Genomic DNA, 9,056 nt, shown 5'->3' on the forward strand with positions numbered 1-9,056 from the left:
CAACTTGTGAAATTGTCGTCTAGTCCACCCAAGACTAGTAGTAAGTTGGGTGGCAAAGTTAAGCATGAGAAGGGAATTGTGGTAAGTAGCAAGCAACCTCAGCCGGAGTTTCTGCAGGAAATATCCCACCGTATGTATCTTTGTTATTCTACTTTTATTTTCTTTGTTATTTAGCTATTAATATGTTACTTTTCGTGTTATTTTTTGATGCTCTCTTGTTATTTTGCTATTATTTCCGCTTTTGCTTATGTCATCTTAAATGTTTTAATGCATTGTTTATTTTTTTCACCCTTTTGTGTGGACAGTGCCGATCCATTTATTAGTCATTTGTCGGCCCGCTTTTCTTTTCAAAGTTATTGAAGCCCTCACCGAGGAGCGGAAGGAGGTGTTAGGGAGATGGGATTCGGGGTTTACTTGAGTTGAAGCTTTCTTCCCTCCCCCATGTCATGTTTCGGGAGTTTGTATATGCTTTTAGGAGTGGGAAGTATTTTGAAATATCTGAAACGGAGAAGTTCGAGTTGATTGCAGATGATGTGCACGATGTGTTTGGTTTACCAAATTCCGGTGCGAAAGTGGATTTGGTTATTCTTGGATTTCTGGTTCCGCCGACATTTGAAGGACAAGCTTTGAAGCGTGCTTGGCGGAGAAGTATGGTATCGGCAATAACAAAAGTGGGATACCACTTAACAAAGTTCAGGAGACCCTGCTAGAGTCTCTGGTTGCGGACGATGAGTTTAAGAAGACTTTTGTTACGCTTGCCATGTCGTGTTTCCTTGCTCCGTGTCGGGTTATGTGCTTGATCTTAGACTTCTAAGCGCTGTGGAAGATGTTTCTAGGATCAAGGAACTTAATTGGTGTCGGTCATTTGTCTTCTCGGACTTGGTGACTTCAGACGTGAAGCCCTTATCGGGAGGAGAAATATTCGTTGTAGTGTAGTGTTGTTGGCTATCACCTATTTTCACCGTTATTTCTTTAGCGGTGATCGGGTGAATAATGAGCTACCGCTCATTAAACATTGGGATTTTAAGTCTTTCAATGAGAGGTTGCGGCGTGAGGCATTTCGCCGGTGCTCGGGCACCGGGAGCGTTGACGTTGCTTTCCCATTGTCTCGCCCAAACATCGTTGGCTCTGGTCAACGTACTCAACGTCGATGTCTTGTTCGGATCTACCGATGATATTCTTACGGATGAGCAAGTACGGTCCGCAGCGTGGTCGACGTAAGCACTGTTTGATTGTTTTTAAACGAATCATTCTAAAATGTTATTTCGTTATTGTCCTCGAGCATTAGTTTTCATCTTTGCTATTATTTTACTATTATTCCCATTGTTATTCCTCGTTTTCCTCTTTGTCATTCCATCGTTATTCTAATTTTCATTCCAAGTGTTCTTGCATCGTTATTCTATCGTTATTCTACTACTACTCCACTTTGTTATTTATTCTCATTGTTAGTGTCTCGTTATTCCTTTGTTATTTTATTACTTCTTTGTCATTCTACTATTAATCCTTGTTATCTATTTTCTTTGTTAGTGTACTATTATTCCTCTGTTATTCTACTATTATTGTCTTTGTTTTAAGTAAAATTTTGGGATTTTAACTTGACGGGATGTTCATCAACTTATACTTCTTAATGAGAGGGACTCTCAGATTTTATGTCGCCGATACTTGGAACGGGCGGAACTTATAAAGTCGAAGATGATGGAAGACCCAAGGCTATGGGTCAAGCACTGCCGCTAAGTTGCCTGACCAAGTAACCCGACGAGTCGCTAAAGAAAGCACAAACAAAAATCGGAAAAAGTTGGTTGTGAAGGGTCGAGAATTTGGTTGCCACCCCATCTTTCTTCACGGATCAAGTTATCCGTGAGTCGGATTTAACGGGTAAAGCATGTATTGGCTATGCAAGCGGCCAATAAATCGCGATCAACTGTTCTGAAGAACCACTTCCAAAAAAGCTAGACATGAAGATGTCATCATTGAACCCCATCATTTAACTTTGTTTTCTCAATTCTATGAGGAGTGTGTGTCAGTGTCGGATGTGCGGTACCGACTATATCTGAAAAGAAGGGTGTAGCCGAAAAGAAGGGTGTTGAACATAGTCCCGTCATTCAACAAAGTGCAAAGGTGGGGACTCCACAATTGTCACCACTCGGTTTAGATTCTATTACGACGGATATCGTGGCGACATTGGATTTCGTTATGGAGAGCCACGGTGATGTCGGTGAGAAAGTAGTTGATGTTGGGGATATTAGCATTGGCGTGGAGGATGTTAACAATGATGTGGAGTACGTTAACATTCAAGTTGAAGACTATCTTGTTGATAATCCGCCGCAGGAGGTGGCTAATCTTGTTGAGTGTCCACCGGTAGAGGTTCAAGCAATCGAAATTCCAAAGGCCGATGCTTGTTTGCACGAGACGGAGGTGACGGATACCGTCGACATTCCATCGCGTAATGACACTCAAAGCATTCCACTCAAATTGGCGGTGAAGCATTCGTGATCGAAGTAAGGAGGTAGCGGATGTGGTGATGTCTTGTCATGCAGACTTGTTGCTTGGGGCTGCGTCGAGATAGATAAACGATAAACAGGATTCCGAGGTTGTGTCGGAGGCCGGGCATCTTGTTGTTGGTGAGGTGTCCCGAGAGGACAATGGCGTTCTTTGGGTTGAATGCTCCTACTATGTGTACAAGTTATTTATTTGCACTCGCCGCACATGAGGAGCTGTTGTCCATTTGTGCCTCGAATTTCGGATGCGGCTATGATTGTGGTCCCTGTGGCTCCGAGCTAGTTGTCTGTCAAAATCAATGATAACGATGGGACATGTTTTCAACCCAATGCTATCCAAGCGGAAAGAGGTTGAGACTCATCGCTTCTTGAATGATCATAACCTTTCGCAAGGGTAAGAGCTTGTTTTTATTGTAAAAATTTTCGGCTTTCTGTTTAATATATTATATTGCTTTTTGTTCTTCAAAAATATATTCATGTGACTCTTATTTTGCCTTTTTATTCGGTTTTGAAGGGATAATCTTGTCACTTGGGGTGTGGACGATTACACGAATCGTGAGGATATGGAATCGATGGTTCCGATACAATGATAATGCTTGGTGTTGTGCTTTGGTGGTCCCTCTTTCTTAATGATACTTGTATAAGAGGAAGCCCAAGTCGACTTTTCTTTGGGATGGGTACAACGGTTAGTTATTCTATCTTATCTTTTCTTTTACTTTATTTTTCATGTTTGGATCACGTTTCAACTCTTTTCTCCACTTCTTGTTTAGTATCCATTGCGGCAACTTTGTATGCCGTCGAAAGATGATAAGGCTTCTGGGAGTGATTTATGTGCGGAAGTCAAATTGTCATTTATTGTCTTTGTCAATAACAACAAGAAAGAGTGTGATCTTACTTCTGATATGGTATGTTTTTCTGTACTTTGTGTGTTTTCTACTACTATTCTCTTTGTTAGCCTACTATTACTTGTTATTACGATGTGTTTCTGCTTTTTTAAAAAGAACCACATAATTAGTAACAATTTTTTTTGGCCAAATATTTTCCCAGATTTTCATCCCAATTCTTTTGCATGAGCACTTTAGCTGTTTGTGCATCAATTTCATTTCGAAGAGGGTTGAATATCTTGATAATGTATTTCAAGAGGCGATGTTTCTTTGATGATCAAAGCGTGTGTACATTTGGTGTATTGTCAAACTGCTTTGTAAGTCATTTATTGTGTTTTAATTTTCTCTTGGTGTTTAGCCTAGTTTTGTTTAAGTATTGTTAGTAATTATGTTTTCTTTTTCCTTTTTTAAAAAAAAAAGGTGAACTTGATGTCCGATTTCTGGTCCACAAAGGAGTTGCCCGAGGTGGGGAGGTTAAAGATTATAAAATTGTCAACGTCCCTTTTACCCGGCAAACGGCCGAGATTGAAAATTTGGACTGCGGTGTATATACGATGTTGCACATGCTCTTTTACCGTGGAACTGTTTTTGATTGTGACTTGAGTAATTCTGATTCAAGAGCCCTCTACCGCGCTGAGATCGTTGCCTTGTTGGCTGTCTCGATATGAACGAGTCCAGGGAAGATGTGTTGAAAAGTTTGGAGGAGTTGAATAAGACAAGAAAGGAAACCCTGAGCGTGCTTGAAGAGAGACGGCATATTGAGGATGCGAAAAAGAGGGCTTCTCAAAGCGGTAAGAAACGTCGTGGTTCCTAAGCAGGTGAAAACTGTTGGTAAGAAGGTTAAGACGTCGCGCACTGTTGACGAGCCCGTCGCTTCTCTCCTTGTCATTGACGGCCCTAAATTCTCTAGAAAAACCCCTAATGCCGGCCCGTCAAGTGGGAAGCGGGGTGTGGATAGCCCCGTGAGTCCACGATCGGCTTTGGGTAGTCGTAAAAGGGGTAGGGCGACGACACGGGTCAAGGTTGCTCTATGGATTGCGGGCCGACGACGATGAGGTTTGTTGCGGTGTCGGATTTGTTTCGGAAGAACAAAAAACAGTTCTCTAAGATGTGGAAGGTGCGGAAGCAAGTGGTGGACTTTGTTCTTCGTGAAGACGCTCGATTGATGACAGTATGTGTCGATTTTCATTTCTTTGATTGTGGTGTTTCGCATTCGATTAGTCTTTCATTTCCCCGTTAGTCTGCATTGTCTATTTGTTATTATCTTCGTTATTTTTGTCAACCTAGCGAGCCGTCTAATTTCACCGTTAGGCCCCTTTGTTATTCTCGTTATTATTGACTGTTATACCACTATTATTCCATTTGTTAGTCCACCGTAATCCCACCGTCAATCCCGTTTTGTTATTCTCACGTTATACCGCTATTATTTTTTGTTATTGTTCTGTTATTGAACTGTTATTCTGCTGTTATACCACTTTGTAATCCCACTTTGTTCTCATCATATGTTATTTTTGTGAATGCGGGAGTCTGTTAGTGTTGTACAATGACGACGACGTCGGCGTGTTTTTGGACAAGGGGGATATTGTTTCCCTTGTAGATGCAAACTAGTATGATGTCAACAAGAGTAGTTGATGTTTGGTCGGTTCTTTTGAATTCGTTGGAGTTTGAGGAACGCTCAGCACCAAGCTCAATGTTTTTCGGAGTTCGTCATATGGTATTTTAGTTTTTTCCTTTGCTATTTTGCGTTATTACCTACAGATTGACTCACAAGTATTGATATAAAGTTAACACTTGTGCACTATTTTTGGTTGTTTATGCTTTCTCTTTTTGTAGGATCCTCTTTATTCACTCTTAGAGAACTTTGATTCCTCAAGTCCTCTTGACGGTCAGGGTAAGAAGTCGTTGGCATTCTCGGAATGTGTTTTACGATTCTGCAATGGAAGATGTCGTACGAACTCCGACCTTGTGTTTGTGCCGATTCTGTACAATGATCACTACTCTTGTTTTTGCATCAACTTTTTGAATGAATCGATTGATATTTTGGACAACATGACTCACGATTCCAAGCAAATAGCCGATTCTGAGAAGATTGGCCGAGATTGTGGCAAACTATATGCGTGTTTTTATGGAGGGTCATAATGTTCTGAAGGGTGAAGATTGCCGCAATTTCGAAATTGTTGATGTGCCTTTTAAATGGAAAAAGAAGGAACTGCTGAATTCGGAGTCGGGGTGTTTCTTCTTTGTACACGATGGCGGAATATGGTGGAAGCGTGTTTGAGTGCAATCTTCACAACAAGATTGCTCGTCGAAGCTACCGTGTTGAAATGTTGGCTTCCCGATCTTGGCGGATATTAATCTTCATAGGCGAGTAGTTCTTGACAAAGTGAAGGCTTGTGAGACTGGAAGGCCGAAGACGTTGGGTTTGGCGGCAGCAAGGAACAAGTTGCGAAAGTGCCCCAAGTGCAACCCCAATCATCTCTTTGGTAGTGAAGAGTCGAGGCATCGTCATGAATGCAGACCTTTGGATGTTGTGTATCCAGGAAGTCGGACTAAGTTGGTGTAAATTGTGTTGTTAGACTATTAGTGTCTTTGTTATTGCACCGTTATTATGTATAATTACTAGTTTATTGTCTTTCGTTATTCCCGTATTACTCTAGTGTTATTCCAAAGTGTGTACTCTAATTTTAATTGAGTTTTGATATTCCTTGTACTTTTTTCAAACACCATCCATTTTTACTCTAATCCCATCGTTATTCTCATTGTTATTCGGGATAATGAGCGGTTTGTTGTCTTTGTTATTGCACAATTAGTCTGATTTTTTATTCTAATTAAGCTTTCTTATTACCTTTGTTTTCTAGAAACACTATCCATTTCTATTCAAGTGTAAATTTAGTCAAGTGTAAAAGCAAAGTGGTTTAGCGTTTGCGTTTTTGCCGATGTTATTCTACCATTATTCTAACATTGTTATTAGATTACTCGCATATTAAGCGGCTACTCTCTTTGTTATTGTACTATTAGTCTACACTTATTCTCATTGTTATTCCACTAGTTTAATTAAGTTTTACAAATTCTATCCAATTTCTACGAAGAATATGCATTTTCTATTCAATCGCCAATGGTCAATTTGTTTTTTCTCATTGTGATTCTATTGTTATTGCACCGTTATTCTTCTCGTTATTACTCTATTATTCCGCATAACTAGTTTATTCTGCATTTATTACATCGTTAGTCCAGCATTATTTTGTCAAAACTATTCAATTTTATTCAAGTGTAAATTTAGTCAAGTGTAAAAGCGTGGTTTAGATCGCTTTTGTTACATCGTTATTCTACCATTATTCTCAACATTATTGCAGTATTACTCCGCATAATTAGCAGTTATTATCTTTGTTATTGCACTATTATTCTCGCAAAGACTTCGTTATTCCAACATTACTTAGAAATAGTTTTAAATAGCACTTAAAGATAGTACTTACATAATAAACATTAACGTTCTAAAATATTAAAGCCATTATTTCTAAAGCAATATAATATTTTAAACATATTTAAAAGCAAACCCTGGACCATCATCGTTAGATTTTTATATCTTTATTCTATTCTCGGCGCGCGCGCCGGTCCTTGGACAAAGTGCTCTCAACTTCCACCGACTCATCCTCAAAAGGGTTTTTGTACGCTTCCATTAGTTCCATGGCTTTTAATCTGGTGTCCAATGGCCGAGATTGAAATATCGGCTTGTGTAATACTTCTTGAGCATTCACACCAAAGCAATGAATTGATTGTCCATGTCGGCTTCCGTGTAGTTCCTATTTTTCTTTTCCTTTAACTGTCTACGCATACGTTCATTTTGAAGTTCAAAGAACCTTCAATTGTGCCTTTACACTGTCGACCTCTCTTATTAAGGCCTCTTCACGGGTTTCTGCTGCCTCTAAATTTGTCCTTGTGTCGATCAACTCTATCGTGAGGGACTCTATCGTCCGTTTGGCTTCATCGATTTCCTGCCTTGTCGGGGACCTTCGGCTATCGTCAGTTACGTCACTCATCCTGCAGCATTGGAAGTATGAAACTTTTTGCATTATAAAAAGATGTTTAAAATTTTTGAACCAAATTAAAAGCAAACCAAAGCATAAGAAAGAGAATTACCTTTTTTGCAGCATAGAGAAGAGTGTTGACAGATATGAAAAATAAACATGAAAGAAAAATAAAGAATAGAAAGATAAGAAATTACCTTTTTGCAGAGGAGATAAAGTTTTTTTTTGGAATGGACTTTTTCAGTGTGTGTGTTTGTTTTTTTACCTCGAAGTAGCAGTAATTTATAGGGGTTTGGGGAATAGAATCAGTTTTTCTGTAATAAAGTATAGAAAGATAAGTAATTAACTGTCTACCAACAAAAAAAAAAGATAAGAAATTACCTTTTTGCAGAGGAGATGCAGAGTTTTTTCTTGAATACAAACAGTTTTCTGTACTTATTCAGTGTGTGTGTGTTTTTTTTTCTCAAAAAACCACGCAATAGCAGTATTTATAGGGGTTGGGGAATACAAACAGTTTTCCTGTAATTATATTAGATTAGGTTAGGTAACTGTTTTTAATAAAAACTGAAAAGTGGAACTGCTTTTTATAAATATTACTAAGCTGTTATTATTCAACTGTTATTGTAGTGTGTAATTTGCAGTTTTATTTTTGTGGTTGGTTTGTGAAAAAAACAGTCAGATAATATTAACAAAAAAAATTAAAGTAACTAGTATTAATTCTCATATAATGTAGGTCTCACTTTATTAGCTAGAAGATACATTTTAGGTTAAAATGTAATTCGAACAATGACAAATAGTAAAAGTCTTTGACATTTTTAGGCGAGGTCTTCATCGTAGCCGCTGTCTTTTGTGTCTCTTTTGTCTTTGTTAGTTCATGCATCTGATTCATATTCCTGCAATTTTTGCTTAGTATTTAGCAGCTACATTAATAGCAGAATAGCAGTAGAATAACATTGATAGCAGTAGAATAACAACACATTAATAGCAGAATAGCAGTAATCTAAATTTAGCAGCTACTCTGCTTTGTTATTATTGATACACTATCCATTTCCACCAAGAATATCCATTTTCTATCCAAAAATAACAACACATTAATAGCACAATAGCAGTAGAATAACACAACAGCAGAATAGCAGAGTAACACAGGAATAATAGGGGAATAACAAAGAGAATAAAAGGATAACATATTCCTGCAATTTTTGGTAGTTCATGCATCTGATTTATATTGCTGCAATTTTTGCTTAGTATTTTAGAAGCTACATTAATAGCAGAATAGCAGTGGAATAACATTAATAGCAGTAGAATAACAACACATTAATAGCAGAATAGCAGTAGAATAACACAACAGCAGCAGAATAGCAGAGTAACACAGGAATAATAGGGGAATAACAGTAGAATAAGAGGATAACATTAGAATAATAGGAGAGTATTAGTCCAGATTCATACCTCTTGATTTCGATTCTTCTTCATCTTCGTCATCGAGAAGGGGGACTTTCAAAGCAAATGGAAGAGTACAAGTTCTCTTGTTGTGGTTCACCCACTTCTTGCGATTACCGCATCTTCGCTTCCTCTTTTGTTCCTTGGTTTTGGCCTTTTCTTTGGAGGACCTTAATCTTTTGCCACTGCCCTTATTCTTGGCCTTGTTTGGC

This window comes from Silene latifolia, chromosome X (assembly GCF_048544455.1).
Source record: "Silene latifolia isolate original U9 population chromosome X, ASM4854445v1, whole genome shotgun sequence".
In the NCBI taxonomy this organism is placed as follows: domain Eukaryota; kingdom Viridiplantae; phylum Streptophyta; class Magnoliopsida; order Caryophyllales; family Caryophyllaceae; genus Silene; species Silene latifolia.